Below are 17,008 nucleotides of genomic sequence, written 5' to 3'. Positions count from 1 at the left end.
CACGCAAAAACTAAGGGGCATCTCATCAATATTGCTGTAATTATAATATAATTACATGTTAGAAATTGATCTCATGTAGTATAATAATGGGCCTCCAAGAACTATTTAAATTTAGAGCTTTGCAAACATTTTAAAAGAAAGGAAATAGTTCTGTTAAAACTCTTTTTAAATATATAGCCATTAAATATTTTTCCAGTAAAGAATGAATTTCCAACTCAAGGGAAAACTTTAATTTAGAAACATTAGGAAACTGAACTGTCAAAGGTAAGAATTCAAAATTTGTCCTGGAAATACAAGACAAGCAAAAACAGAAGAGACATGGTTTTTATGTCTTGTCTAACTCCTTCAAAAAGTCAGACAGAGTGTTCCATTTGGCAGCACATATACTAAAATTGAAATGATACAGAGAAGGTTAGCATGGCCCCTGTGCAAGGATGACACACAAATTCATGACGTGTTCCATACTTTCGTGGAATTGTAACCTATAACATTCTTTGAAATTTGCTCTCTATTTGCTAAATTGTACTTGGAAAGCTACCACTTTTATGTATATATGTTATATTCTACAATAAAAAAAATATGATAAAAGAACAACTAGACTAGCCAAGAAAACAAAATAAAGAACATTTTCAACAAAACCAGAGGAGAAGTGTCCCTGTCATCCCCCAAATATGAGTGGATGGGGTTAAACCAACTATGAAACAAGAGCTGTGTGGAAAGAGTAGCCATGCTGGATGAAGAAGAGAGAAGACAATGGACACTTATTTTGGTTCTAATAGTTGGGAAACCCAGAAATGACCAGCAATTACTTGAGGATTCTCTACTCAGAGTGCAGGACATGAAAACAATGTTGAAACTGGAGGAGAATTTGAAAACGTTAACATCTATGAGTGCAAGGGGACTGGGCTCTGGAAGCCTAGCTCCTTAGGGATCTCTGAAATGCTTTATGAACGACAGAGCCTCATACTAAGATGGATCTGTGGAAATATAACTCACATTTATCTGGACAGGAAGGCTGACTGTAAAGGAAAAAAAATTGAGATATTAGTGTTGAAAGGAAGAAGAGGAAGCAGATAACATCAAGTATTAGAGATTGCTACATGAAAAGGCCAAAGTTGCAGTACTTTGCAGAAATAGTAAATGAAGGAAACCCATGATTATGAAGCTAGCAAAGTAATGTTGGCCTATCTCCATCTCTTAAACAGGAACTTTCTCCTAAAAGTACAGGAAAACCAATTTTACTGGAATACCAGCAATGTAAAAGGTCTGCTGTCAAAACTTGGGCAAAGATATTATAAGAAAAATGAGATAAACAATCTGAATAAAAATCTACAGAAAATGAAGACATACTTAAGGCATATGGTCCCCAAAGAGAGAAAAGCCATAATCTAATATTTCAAAACATGCTATAGTATTTAAGAATGCAATAGAATCTTGGGGAAGAGGGGCAATGAACATCAAAATTAGAAAACATCAGTACTGAGATGTCTAAACAGCAGGAAAAGCTAAAGAGAGAGCTTTGAAATAAAGAAAATATTATTTCAGAAATTAAGCCTAAACTAAAGAATTTGAAATAAAAGGAAATAGTATTTCAAAAACTAAGCCAAAGCTAAAATGAACTGTATTCGTTGCTAGGGCTGCCGTAACACAGTTCCACAAACCAGGTGGCTTGAAACAACAGAAATTTATTGTCTCACAGTTCTGCAAGCTAGAAGTCTGAAATCAAGGTGTCAGCAGAACCCTGTTCCCTCTGAAACCTGTAGGGAAGAATTGTCCCTTGCCTGTTTTATCTTCTGGTATTTGCTAGCATTCCCTGGCTTATAGATGCATCATCAGTCTCTACCTCCATCTTCAAATGGTCTTCTTCTCCCCTATGTGTCTGTGCCTTGTCTCCTCTTCTTATCAGGGCACCAATCATATTGAATTAAAGGTTCACCCTATTCCACTATGACCTCATCTTAAATAATCACATCAACAACAGGTCACACTCTAAGGTACTGAGGGTTAACACTAAAACATATGTTTTGGGGGGACACAATTCAACCCACCACAGGAACATAAATGTGAATAAAAAGCACATAAATCATTGTAAGAAAACGTAGAAAGGAATGCTTTGAAAAAGTAAGCCATGCAGAAATGAAGAAAGATAGAAAGGATTCCAGAGACAATGAGAGAAATGAAATCCTAATATAGGTATAGTGGGACTGTCAAAGAAGAAATTAAACAAATAGAACAAATACTTAAGAATATAGTACAAGAAAAGTTTTGAAATTATATTTTGAAAGGGCATACTGTGCATGTAAATGAACTAACCCAGAATGCTTAACACCAAGAAACATTCTAGGAGAACCTGGAATGTTTTAAAAATGATTCCTTTTGGAATCTGGGCAAAGTCAGTTAAAAGAAAAAGATAATCTAATGGGCATCATACTTTATTACAGAAATGCTTTATGCCAAGCAATGCAATAATATATTTTAGATACTTAGGGAAATAAAATGTGAGCTTAGAAATTTTATTTTTGATTGACTAAATTTCAGATAAAAAGGTGACAGGTGAGCTATTATAAAAATGAAGGAATTTGGGAATAGTGATTCCCTAAGTCCTTCCTGAGAAATATATAGAGACCATGTATCAAATCACAAACAAATGACTGTAGAAGTGTTGACTCTATAGTGATTATTGAAGTTTTAAAGTACGGAGCTAAGAATGACATGATAATAGATAATGATGGATAAAGAATGGATGAAGAAGGCAAAGAATATACTCCTTATTGTTTTTCAGGTATTAACTTGGATTAAAGAATACTATATTATATCATATCAAAATACACACTGGGAGAAAGACAAACGTAGTGTAGTAGCTAATTTCAGTATAGCTCCAATAGAGAACAAAATAGTACATCTAAAAAGAAAGAAAAAAAAGGATCGAAGGTATTATGATGTTCAATTGGACAAAGCTAACCATTAGTACAAAAATACAAAATTTCCCAGTTACCCCCCAAAATTACAAGGAAATGAGGACACACAAAGAATAATATGAATCTCTCTCTAAAAGGCTGGTACCACCTCAGATGATAATTTTGACCTGCTCTGACACTACAGCAAGAGGCCTTTCTCTACCCCTTCTTTATCACATCCTTCAGGCACCAGCTCAAATGCTACTTCCTTCCCAAATAAACTCAATTAAGAAATATTTCTTCCAAATATGCATAGTTGTCACATTTTCAATTACTCTGATTATTTTAATGTACTACCCACTTTTGTAATTATATTGGGAAGGAACTTTCCAGTATTTGAAACCCACTCCCCACCGCATTAAACATCATGCTCTTGAGTATAGAAGATGTAAAATAAACCTGTGCCAAATTATTATGTGAATGAAAGAACCCACACTGCAATACTGAATTAGTACAAAGAAGCTAAGGAGGTATTAGACTCTGACAGTAAAAATCTCTTGGACAGATGAGCCTTTAAAGGTCATAGCTCCAACATCCCACTGACCACTGACTGTTTCTATAGAATCCAGCACAAAGGGTCACTTTGGCTAGACTTCCAGTACAACAGAGAACACAGCTCCAGAAGAAGCTCATTCCAAATTTATTCTGCAATTTCTTCTTCCTATTGAGGAAAATTCTACCACTTTCATATTTCAATATTCCTATTCTTTTCCATTATGAGAGAAAACATTCCTTATTTCACATGTTAGTTCTTCAGAATTAGAAGAATGTTGTCATGTATCCTAAGACTTTTCTTGGTCAAACTTCAAAATTCTCTGATAAGTCTTCCATAATTCTTCTCTATTTTTCAATTTCACTCCCAAAATGAGGTACCCAAGAATGAATAAATGTAGTCAATATGAGTGTGAAGCTGATTCAGAAATGCAGAAGTGTTTAAACAGAATTTGACAAAGTCAAATTCACTACTCTGACTTTTGCTTCAACAAGGACACCCAATCCAGATTTAACCCAGTATGTCACCAATAAATACTTTATCCAGGTCGATACTACATTAAAGATAATACTACAGGCATTTTAGAAGAACACAATATAAGTGTTACATAAATCTAGATGATAGAGTCTGTGCCCTAGTAGAAAAATATAAGATTAATAGGTATACTGAAACTTAAATAAATGTATATTGTCAAAGTATAATAATATCAGAAAAGTATACAATTATAATCCATTCAAAGTACAAAATTATATTTCATTCAAGAGAAAAAAACATATTGTATTATACTCAGTATTTCATGTTTTCTTAGGTGTTTGCAAATCATTTTATTGTCTTCCTCATATCAGTCACAATTCCAATACAATGATTCACTGGCCAAAAGAAAATAATATATAAATGTAAATAATAAAAAGGTATTTCTATAAATTATTTTTGCTTCTTCATAATTGTTTAAAGTTGTACTATGGATTCTTATAACTACCTTGCTCTACACATAGTGTTGAAAAATTGAAAGAAATTGACTTCAATTTAGAAAAATGTCCCAAAGTAAAACCCGTAGTTTTCTTGATCTTAATGAGCCGATTTATATACAGTTAGATCCTAGTTATCTAAAATTGGCTTAGGTGCCCTGATGCCTGTCTTTCTCACTATAAACATTCCAACTTATCAAAAATAATTCAGTATCACTCAGATTTTTGAGGCTTGGCTGTGCTAGTGAACAATTAGGGTCACATCACAGGCCTCCTGGAATAGAAATTAATAATAAATATCATTTACATAGGAGTTCCATCTTCAAACAATTTTGTAAACACTAATTAACCCACATACCACCATTTTAAAGGAGGTAAGCAGGTAATTAGCATTTTATAATGGATGAAAAACTGACTGCAATAAACCTGGGATTATGCATGGTCTAAAGGGGTTACTAACAAGTAATAGAATATCTTTTTCCATTACATTTCGGATAATTCTATAATAGGTTTTCTCAACCTCAGCACCGTTGAAATTTGGGCCTCTATAATTCTTTGATGTGAGGGGCAGTTCTGTGCATGGTAGGATATTTAGCAGCATCCCAGGTTTCTCCCCACCAGATGCCAATAGCACCAACAGGTCTTGACAATCACGAAATCTCCATACCTTGCCAAATGTTCCCAGAGGGGTAAATTCATCCCCAGTTGCGACTCTAAAAGAGAAGACAAAGAAACATTAGGTATGCTTGTTGTGAAGTTTTTCTTTGCAAATGCTTTTCTTTGTTCCAACAAAACACATTGCTATTACTTTATATCACAGCACCTCTGCATCTATTAGTTTTTCCTGCTCACATCCTGTGCAAAAATAATAACCGACAACACAGCATTCTAAGCATTGTTCTAATATATATGCACATATATTTTAGCTATTTATATTTAATCCTACATTTAATCCTCAAAATAACTATGAAATACACACCATTATATTCCTATTTTATAGAGGAACAAATTTAAGGAATAGAAAAATTACATAATTTGCCCAAGAGAAGTCAGGCATTTACTGAGTCCATGCTCTTAACTACTGAGCTATAAATGTATGTAGTTTTTTGCTTTGTTTTGTTTGAAAACCTCCCAGCAGAGAGGTTTTCAGCAGAAGTAGGAGACTCAGTTAATTTCACATATGCTGCTAGAAAGTCTCTAAAAACCAAGAGTAGTTCTATGGATAACGAAAGAAGGAAAGGGGTGAGGTGATAGTATATAGCTGTCCTTAAAATATATTTGAGAAACACTCAATAAACAGAAGACACAGTGAAGGATAAAAATGTTACGTAGTATTGTTACCAAGAAATGGGCTCACTGCCTGATGCACACAGAAGCCAATACCAAGATGCCAAGATTTTGAGAAAACATAAAGTTTTATTGTGAGGTCTAGTGGCAAGGAGACAGGAGGCAAGCTCAAATCTTTCTCCCTATTCTGTGAATTAACAGAGTTTTACGGGATGAGAACAAAGGGAGGTGATAACAATGGCAGGATTTGGGTTGGCATATTCTGATTGTTTGCTTATAGAATTATTAATATATGGTAGAAATATGCCAGTGGACTGGATTTTCCTTCTCAAAGGACCCCACACATTTTATTTGCTTTTGATGTCACTTCATCCTCATAATCTTGGTTCCAAGGAAGGTGATTTTTGTTCCTGGTGTCTCAAAATTTGTCAAAAGACGAGAATCTGTTTTCTGTGCATGCTCAGGTTATATTCTCATAAACCAGTTTTGACCTGCCAATGGTTTCAGCATTATTCATATGCCCAAAGAGCTAACTGGAATATAATCTTGGATAAATAGTTTATGAGGCAAACAATCATAGGAACACAAAAATGTCCAACTGCCTGGGTGGTAGGGAAAAGGGAATTCATTATTAAGGAATTAAGGTAGTTTTATGGATCAAGATGGCATATGATCTGTGACTTAGATTTAGATCTTTGGGGATTTGAATGGCAGGTGGTAGGAGAGGGCATTTCAGATACAGGAAACAGGACATTCATGGAAGTAGGAAGGTTGGAAAGTAGTAAGTTGATTTGCCTGGAGTTGGCTAAACAGAGAGATAAGATTTAAAAGTTAGTTGAGGGTCAGATTGTAAATGAATGTCAATCTGGATTTTTCTCCAGTAAGCCTTTCAGAGCAAATGAAGAAGGAGATGGAAGAAGTTAGTTTTTTTTTTTTTAAATGCATCTTATGCTGTGAATACTGCTGAACACTTTGAGAAATAACTTATTTAATCATTGAAGGGTTCAGAAAGAGAAGAGCATAAGAGATGTGTCTTAATTATCAGTTACTGTGCTTTCATCTACTGACTCAAACAGGAAAAGCATCTCTCATGGTTGTTGGTAGCATTCAGTTCCTCATGGCTATATGATCAATGACAATTCCTCTGGGGAAGATGGTAGAATAGGGAGCTCCAGGAGTCAGTCCTTCCACCAAGACAGCTATAAAACAGAGAGGAACTGTCTTAAACAACTGTTCTGGGGCTCTGATAGCAAGAACATTGTACAGCATCCAAGGAAGAATGGGAGGAGGAGGCTGATAAGTGACAGAAAAAAAACAAACAAACAGTGAGCTGCTTTCACTACACAGTGGCTGCTGGTGCCCATCCCCACACTAACATTGGGCCACATTGGGGTTCAGTACCTTGCTAGCTCACTGGTGAAAGAAAATGATGTAAAACATCCTCTTCCCCCAGAACAGGGGTGGGCATGCTGGATCACTGATAATGGCTTTTAACTAGTGAATTCAGAATGCTGGGTCCTAGCTCTGAGGTAGTGTTTCAACCTGGACAAAGTTTGCAGCAGCCATTTTCATTCCTGCTCCAGAGAGGGGCAGAGACCCTGGAGATTTAAAGACACAGTGCTTCCTCAGGATTCTGGGGGATGGTTAGCTTGAGAGCTGTATTTGCTGGGTAGGCCAAGAAAGCACAGATTGGGGGAGCCATCTGAGAGGTTTATGGCACCCTCCCCTCTCCCCAGGCCACTTTGGAGCTGGTCTGCACTCCCTTCATGGGTCCCTGAACCTGCCCTGGCTGGTAGATAATGACTTAAGAAAGTCCTCTCTGGGGTGACCCTCTTCCCAGAATTTGCCTTCTAGGCAAAAGCAGAGACAATGAAAGGAGTTTGATAACCTATATAGGCGAAACAAAAAAACAACAGAACAGAACAAGATTCCCAGGGAATGAAGGGAGGAAAGGAAGGTTTCTCCTGGAGATGAAACAATTGCCCAAAAAGTGTAATCTTAAAAACTGTACTGTATATCAAGGGTAAGAATCAGATGAAGAAGAGCTGAAAAAAAAATATGAACAGTTAAACACAGGCTATTCTGAAGGTATGGAATAAGGTGGACCAAGTGCCAGAGAAGGGCTTAACAAAAAGCCAGTCATCAATAAAACCCTAAACAAGAGAGAGAAACTGACCTTCAGAGTAAACTGATCAGGATAATCAGATGCCTGGATTTCTGCAAAAAATTACAAGTCATATTGAGAAATCAGAAGATATGGCCCAATCAAGGGAACAAGTTTAAACTTCAGAGGAGACACAGAATTTGGAACAACTAACCAAAAAGTTTCAAACAAATCTAAATCAATTCAAGGAGACAACAGAAAATATGGATATAGAGCTAAAGCATATTAAAAAGACAATGTGTGAGCATAGAGAAAACTTTGAAAGTATAAAAAGAAACAAATGGAAATCATGGGGATGAAAGTTACAACAGAAGAAATTAAAACTATACTAGCAGAAGAATCAGTGAAGTAGAAGACAGGAAAATCACAATCTTACAGACAGAACAACAGATAGATAACAGAATGGAAAAAGAAGTGAGCAGTGTCTCAGCGATTTGAATGACAGCACAAAGTGCACAAACATACATGTCATGGGAGTCCCAGAAGGAGAAGAGAAGGGGGAAAGGTCAGAGAGAAAATTTGAGAAAATAATGGACGACAACTTCCCAACTGTTACAAAGAGCATTGATATCCAGTTCCAAGAAGCACAACGTACCCCAAACAGAATAGATCCTAACACATAAGACACACACTAATCAGAAAGTCAAATGTCAAAGATAAAGACAGAACTCTGAAGGCAAAAACAGAAAATAATTCATCACAAATGAGGGATCTGAAATAAGAGTAAGTGGCCATTCTCATCAGAAACCATGGAGGTGAGAAGGCAGTGGCATGATATACTTAAGGTACTGAAAGAGAAAAACTGCCTGCCTAAAATTCTTTATCAGGCAAAACTATCCTTCAAAAATAAGGGAGAGTTTAAAATAGTCAGAGAAACAGAAAGAGTTTATTAACAATTGGTCTACCCTACAAGAAATACTAAAGGGAATCCTGCAGGCTGAAAGGAAAAGATAGAAAGAGTGGCATGGAGTAATGTGAAGAAGTGAAGATTATCAGTAATAGTAACTAATAGGGTAAAAAGAGAGATAAAAATGAGATATGACATATAAAAAACAAAGTAAAAAAACAGTTGAAGTAAGTACTACCTTTACAGTAATTAACATGGAATGTTAATGGCTCAAACTTCCCAGTCAAAGACATGGATTGGAATAATGGATAAAAAAGCATTATCCAACTTTATGTTATTTATAAGAGACTTAACTTAGATGCAAAGTCACAAATAGTTTGAAAGTGAAAGGTTGGAAACAGATATTCCATGCAAATAGTAATGAAAAAGATCTGGGGTAGCTATACTAATATTGGACAAAATTAAATGCAAAACTGTTATAAGAGACAAAGAAGGACACTGCACATTAATAAAAGGAGCAATCCACCAAAAATAAATAAAATCATAAATATTTATGTACCTAACAATGGTGCCCCAAATACATGAGGCAAATGCTGGCAAACTGAAAGCAGAAACAGATGTCTCTACAATAATAGTTTGAGACTTCAATACATCACTCTCATCAACAGATAGAACATACAGACAGTTATCAATAAGGAAACAGAGATCTTGAATAATATGAGAAACGAACTAGACCTAACAGACTTATATAGAACGTTGCACCTCAAAATAGTAGGATATAAATTCTTTTCAAGTGTGCATGGATCATTTTCCAGGATAGACCACAAGTTGGGTCACAAAAAAGATCTTAATGATTTTTAAAAGGTTGAAATCATACAAAACACTTTCTCTGAGCATAATGGTATGAAGCTGGAAATCAACAACAGGTGGAGAACTGGAAAATTCACAAATATATGGATGTTAAACAAAACACTTTTAAACAATCAGTGGGTCAAAGAAGAAATTGCAAGGGAAATCAGTAAATACCACAAAATGAATTAAAAAGAGAACACAACATATAAAAACTTATGGGATGCAGTAAAGTCAGTGCTGAGAGAGAAATTTATAGTCAGAAATGCTTACATTAAAAAAGACGAAAGAGCTGAAATCAAAGATCTAATTTCATACCTGGGGGAACAATAAAAAGAACAACAAACTAATCCAAAGGGAAAAAAAAAAAAAAAAAAGAAAGGAAAGAAATAACAAAGACTAGAGCAGAATGCAGAATTCAATTTGAGAATAAAAAACAAATAGAGAATCAACAAAACCAAAAGTTGTTTCTTTAAGATCAATAAAGTTGACAAACTGATTGCTAGACTGACAATGAAAAAAGTGGAAGTTGCAGATAAATAAAATCAGAAATAAGAGAGGAGACTTTACAACTACCCCACAGAAATAAAAAGGACTCTAAGCGGATACTCTGAACAAATGTATGCCAAAAAAAATTAGATAAACTAGATGAAATAGACAAACTCCTAGAAACCGCAAACAACCTACACTGCCTCGAGAAAACATCACAGAACTCAAATGACCATTTACAAGTAAAGACATTGATTTGGCAATCAAAAACCACCCAACTAAGAAAAGTCCAGGACCAGCTGGCTTCACAGGTAAATTCTAACAATCATTACAAGAATTACTACAAATCCTGCTCAAACTCGTCCAAAAAATTGAAGAGGAAAGAATACTACCTAACTCTTTCTGAGGCCACATCACCCTACCAACAGCGTAAAGGTACAAGGCAAGAAAGTTACAGATCAATTTTTCTTACAAACATAGATGCAAAAATCCTTAATAAAATACTCGCAAATCAAATGCAACAACACAGTAAAATAATTATACAACATGATCAAATGGGTGTTATCCCAGGTATGCAAGGGTGGTTTAAAATGAGAAAACCAATTAATGTTATACACCATATTAACAAAATGAAGGGGTAAAACAACAAGATTATCTCAGTTGACACAGAGAAGGCATTTGACAAAATCCAGCATCCTTTCTTGATAAATACACTTTGAAAAAATAGAAACATAAAGAAACTTCTGCAACATAATAAAGGACATATTTGAAAAGCCCATAGTTAACATCATACTCAATAGTGAAAGACTGAAATTTTTCCCTCTAAGATCTGGATCAAGACATAGATGCCCACTGTCACCACTGTTATTCAATGTTGTGTTGAAAGTTCTAGCTAGAGTGGTTTGGCAAGAAAAAGTAATAAAAACATCCAAATAGGAAAGAAAGAAGTAAAACTTTCACTAGTTGTAGATGACAGTATCGTGTATATAGAAATTCCTCAAAAGTTACAAAAAAGCTAATAGAGCTAATAAACAAGTTCAGCAAAGTGCTGGGATACAAGATCAACATGCAAAAATTTAGCTATCTAAGGATGAAATCCAGAAAAAAATCCATTTACAATAGCAACTAAAAGAATCAAATACCTAGGAATAAATTTAACCAAGGATGTAATGAACTTATACACAGAAAACTACAAACATTGCTAAAATAAATCAAAGAAGACCTAAATAAATGGAAGAACATCCCATGTTCATAGATCAGAAGACTAAATATCATTAAGATGTCAATTCTACCCAAATTGATGCTCGGATTCAATACAATCCCAATCAAAATTGCAACTGCCTACTTTGGAGAAACAGCAAAGTCAATTATCAAATTTATTTGGAAGATTATGGGGCCTTGAATAGCCAAAAACACCTTGAAAAACAAGAATGAAGTTGGAGGACTCACACTTCCTGCATTTAAAGCTATTATAAAGCTACTGTGGTCAAAACATCATGGTACTGGCATTATAATAGGTATATTGATCAATGTTATCAAACTGGGACTTCAGAAATAGACCCTCACAATTATGGCCAATTGATTTTTGGCAAGACTTCCAAGTCCACTCAACTGAGTAAGAATAGTCTCTTCAAGAAGTTGTGTTGGAAGAACCGGATATCCATATGCAAAAGAATGAAGAGACCCCTATCACACACTATATACAAAAATTTATTCAAAATGGATCAAAGACTTAAATATAAGAACCAGGACTATAAAACTCCTAGAAGAAATTGTAGGGAGCATCTTCAAGATCTTGTGGCAGGCAATGGCTTCTTAGACTTTTCACCTGTGCCAGTTTGGATCTGTCACGTCCCCAAGAAAAGCCATGTTTTTTAATGCAATTTTGTGGGGGCAGACTTAGTCTTTTGATTAGGGTGTGACCTCTTGATTGAATGTTTCCACGGAGATTTGACCCATTTAAGCTAGGCCTTGATTAGTTTATTGGGATTCTTTAAAGAACGCTCACACAGAGAGCAGAGGGACGAAAACACCCCTGGATATGCTAAGCTAAGAAACTTAAGAAACTGAAGGAGATGACAGAGATGCTTAGAGATGTTTGGAGATGTGGACAGAAGGATGTTTGGAGATGCTAAGCTAAGAGAGGACCCACAGATGCTTACAGAGAAAGCCACTGGAATCAAAGCTGGGAGCAAGGACCAGCAGACACCAGCCACGTGCCTTCCCAGCTAACAGTGGTATTCTGGATGCTATTGGTCTTTTTTTCCAGTGAAGGTTCCTCTTGTTAATGCCTTAGTTAATAAACCCCCTTTATAAAGCCAAATCCATTTCTGGGGTGTTTTGCATAACGGCAGCTAAAGCAAACCCGAACAACAACCAAAGCACAATTCCTTTGTGAATCAAAGGAATTTGTCATGAAACTGAAAAGTCAACTTACTCAATGGGAGAAAATATTTGGAAACCACATATCCAATAAGGGGTTAATATACATAATATATAAAGCAGTCCTACAACTCAACAACAAAAACACAAACACCCCAATTTTAAAATGGGCAAAAGACTTGAACAGACATTTCTCAAAAGAGGAAATTCAAATGATTAAAAAGCACATAAAAAGATGCCCAACATCACTAGCTTTTAGGAAACTGTAAATCAAAACCACGATAAGATATCATTTCATACCACTAAAATGGCCACGATTAGAAAACCAGAAAACTACAAGTGGTTGGAGAGGATGTGGAAAAATAGGAACACTATTCACTGCTGGTGGCAATGTAAAACAGTACAGCTACTATGGATGACAATTTGGCAACTCTTCAGGAAGATAAGCATAGAATTACCATATGATCTGGCTGTTCCTAGGTATATACCCAGAAGAACTGAAAGCAGGGACTTGAAAATATATTTGCACACTGATGTTCACAGTAGCATTATTCTCAGTTGCCAAAAGATGGGAAGCAACCCAAGTGTCTATCAACTGATGAATGGGTAAACAAACTGGTATATATATATGATGGAATATTATTCAGCTGTAAAAAGGATGCATGTGCATGCATCCCTGATGCATGTCACAACATGGATGAACCTGAGGACATTATGTTGGTGAAATAAGCTTGACACAAAAGGACAAATATTGTATCTCACTGTTATGAACTAACTATAATAAACAAACTCAGAGTTAGAATTCTAGAATATAGGTTACCAGGTGATAGATTGGGGTTAGAGAATGGGCAATTGATACTTAACTTGTACAGATTTTCTACTTAGGTTGATGGTAAAGGTATAGAAATGGATGGTGGTGATGGTAGCACATTATTGTGAGTGTAATCCACAGTACTGAACTATAGAGGGGAATGTGGTAAAAGGGGAAGCTTTAGGATGTATATATAACCAGAATTAAAAACTAAAAGATAAAACATAGGACTGCACAACACATTGAACCCTATTGTAGAATATGGACTATAGCTAATAGTATAAGTATATGAATTTTCTTTTATGAATTATAATAAATGTACAATACAAGGCATTAACAATGGAGTAGTATATGGTGAAAAATACACTAATGTAAATTATAGATGATAGAAAATAGCACGATTTTAATAATCTTTTATTGATTGTAAGAAAGGTAACTACTATTAAATAGTTACAATTATTTTTTAATAATAGCTTTATTGAGATATGTCACATACCATACAATTCACAAAGTTAAAGTGTACAACTCAATGGTTTTTAGTATATTTACAGAGTTGTGCAACTATCACCACAATAAATTTTAAAGCATTTTCATCACCCCAGAAAGAAACCTTATATCCATTAGAAGTCATGCCACATTCCACTACCACCCCCAAATTCACTAGTCCTAGGCAATGAATAATTACTTTCTGTCACCATAGATATGCTTATTCTAGACACTTCATGTAAATGGAATCATAAAATAGGTGTTTTTTTGTGTCTAGCTTCTTTCACTCAGCATAATGTTTTCAAGGTTCATTTATGTTGTAGCATGTATCAGTACTTCATTCCTTTTTATTGCTGAATAATATTCCAACATAGTAATGTAATCTATTCATCAGATGATGGACATTTTGGTTGTTTCCACTTTTTAGTTATTAAGAATAATGCTGCTATGAACATCATATACAAGTTTTTGTATAGACAATTATTTTTAAAATGCTATCATCAATTGCAACAAATATTCCACACCAATGCAAGGTGACGGAGGTGGTGTGGTATATGGGAATCCTGTATTTCATGCATGATTGTTTTGCAAACCCACTTCTCAACAAAAAATGCCAAAAAAGAGATAATAAAATTAAATGCAATACATGCTCTTAGATAGTATCTAACAATGGAAGAGAAAAGGCTGAAAAAGATGTTATTGGGAATATGAAAAAAATTGAAATATAAACTGAAATTTTTATACCAATGTTAAATGCCTTGAACTTCATACCTTTACAATTTTATAGTTACTACTAGTTACATAAGTGAACATCCTTGTTCTTAAGAAATGTATGTGGAATACTACATGTCCTAGAAGCATGAAGTATGCTACCTGCTCTCAAATGTTCAGAAAGTAGATAGATAAATAGATGATAGATGATTAGATAGATAGCGATAGATAAATAGATTACAGATAGATTATAAATAGATTGATAGATATGGCAAATGTGAAATATGGCAAAATGTTAAAAGTGATGGATCTGGATATCTGGGGTTGGAGAGTATGCTGGAGTTCTCATTATGGGTTTTGCATTATTTTGGCAACTGTCCTGTAAGTGTGAATATGTTCCAAAATAAAAAGTTTAAAGGAAAAACAAAAGGGCAGCAAGGGGAGAGAAGGAGTAGGGAAAGTCTGCTAATAATAATGAGTCTTACATAACAACATAATTACAGGAGTGATGACCCATCCCCTTTGATTTATTCTATTGAAAAGAAGCAAATCATAAGTCTGGCCAATAATCAAGTAGAGGGGATTATGCAGAAAGCAGGGATAGTGAGGGCCAAATTAAAATCTTTCCACCACAGTCTTTCCTCTGGCCTCCAATGATTCACCTTCCTCTCCCATGCAAAATATATTCACCCCCTCTTAAGGTTCCCTAGAGTCTCAATCCATTATAGCATTAGCAAAGAACAAAACTCATTGTCTTACCTTACCTAAGCTATTATGAAAAATACCGCAAACTGGTTTTGGCTTAAATAACAGAATCTATTGGCTCATGGTTTTGATGCTAGAAGTCCAAAATCAAGGCATCTATATGGTGGTTTCTCCCTAAAGTCTCTGGCATTCTGTTGCTGGGTGCCAGAAATTCTTGGTGTTCCTTGGTTTATCTCTGCCTCCTGTCACATGGCAATGTCCTCTTCTTTCTTGCTTCTGTTGCTTTCATGTTCTTTTTATAAGGCTTCCAGTAATCTGTATTTAGACCCACCCTCATTCATTTGAGCTTCGTCTTAACTAAAAATAATAACTTCAAGAGGTTCCATTTACAAATGGGTTCACACCCATATGGACATGGATTAAGATTAAGAATACGTATCTTGAGGTACATAATTCAACCTAATACACTTCATCTAAATCAAGTCTAGGTGAACATGAGGCACTTGACATAAACTATTAAGTATAGTTCTCCATCTATGGATATGTGGAGCTGAAGAGACAAGTTATCTACTCCCAATATATCCAATATATAATGGTGAAACAGACATAGGGTAACAGCTGTAGACATTCCCCTTCAGGAAATGTATGGAGAAGGAGTCTCTGATCCATAGCAGTTCTGAAATCCATCTAAGCAAATGTTGAGAGTACTTTGATTAGCTTTCAAAGCTGGGGACTAATTCTCTGTGGTTCTTGGCTCTTTTCTCTGAACTTTTGGTTCTGCCCTTGGAGTCATCTTTCCTTTTTCATGAAAGGTAGCACATGTTTGCAGCTGAGTAGTTTTATAAGCCTGCTTCTTGTCAGTAGAATTATGGCAGTCCAACAGCCTCCTTTCATTTCATACTCACTCTATTCCTTTCAGTCCAAGCTGGCAGTGTTGCTGCTGAAATAATTTTATCCTGAACCTTGTGAGTCTCCTAAGGATTTCAATGGGTTTCACTCTATTAGACAAAAGCCATGCCAACAAATATTTACAAGATAAGCCCTTTTCTACTTCTGCCACAAAATGAGATGGTGCAGGAACAACCCTCAACCTTCTTGCAGGCCATATTGTTTGATTGAAAGGATCTATGAGGAATACCTTTATTTCTTGAAAGGCCCTTTTGTAAGATTGCACATTCAGATCTTTAGGCATTTCTGAGGTTAGAGCAAAAGGTTGCGTGATCACACCATCAGCTTTTTCTCTATGTCATGTTTTTGGAAGCAATTTCTTAGTTTCAGCAGCTTTTGCTATTTTGAAAGGCTGAGAACTTAAAATGCCATCAAGCCATTGTTCCGTTTTGTTTAACAGACAAAAACAGATTTTGTTTAAATCCTCTATTTTATTTTAAGCAGCAAGAAACCAGGCAGCACCATCAATACTTTCCTTTGAAAGTCATTAGAAATGCCTCTCCCTAGCAAAGTAGTAAATCAAATGTAATATTACGTTTCTGGAGGGACTGAAGAAATTAGTGCCACCATTAAGGACTTGAAGGATGCAGAGATGGTGAGTCCTACCACATCCCCATTCAACTTTCCTATTTGACCTGTGCAGAAATAGGTGGCTCTTGGAGGATGACAGTGGTTTATAGTAAACTTAACTAGGTGGTGACTGCAATTGCAGCTGCTGTTCTAGTTGTGATATCATTGCTTGTGCAAACAATGCATCCCCTGGTACCTGATAGGCAGCCATTGATTGGGCAAGTACTTTTTTCTCAATACCTGTTAGTAAAGACCATCAGAAACAGCTTGTTTCAGCTGATAAGGCTAGCAATATACCTCCACTGTCCTACCTCAGGGGTATATGAATCTCTAGCCCTGTG

General features: G+C 35.5%; 1 non-coding gene across 1 annotated transcript; it reads left to right on the top strand.

Annotated features, from left to right (window-relative positions):
* The first annotated feature begins 362 nt into the window (after positions 1-362).
* LOC119507510 lies at positions 363-469 on the top strand. The gene has a single exon (XR_005211268.1). It is a non-coding gene; the product is annotated as a U6 spliceosomal RNA (small nuclear RNA).
* Positions 470-17,008: the final 16,539 nt, after the last annotated feature.

The sequence above is a fragment of the Choloepus didactylus genome, chromosome 12 (assembly GCF_015220235.1).
Source record: "Choloepus didactylus isolate mChoDid1 chromosome 12, mChoDid1.pri, whole genome shotgun sequence".
NCBI lineage: Eukaryota > Metazoa > Chordata > Mammalia > Pilosa > Megalonychidae > Choloepus > Choloepus didactylus.
This window is presented reverse-complemented; position numbering and strand designations above follow the sequence as displayed.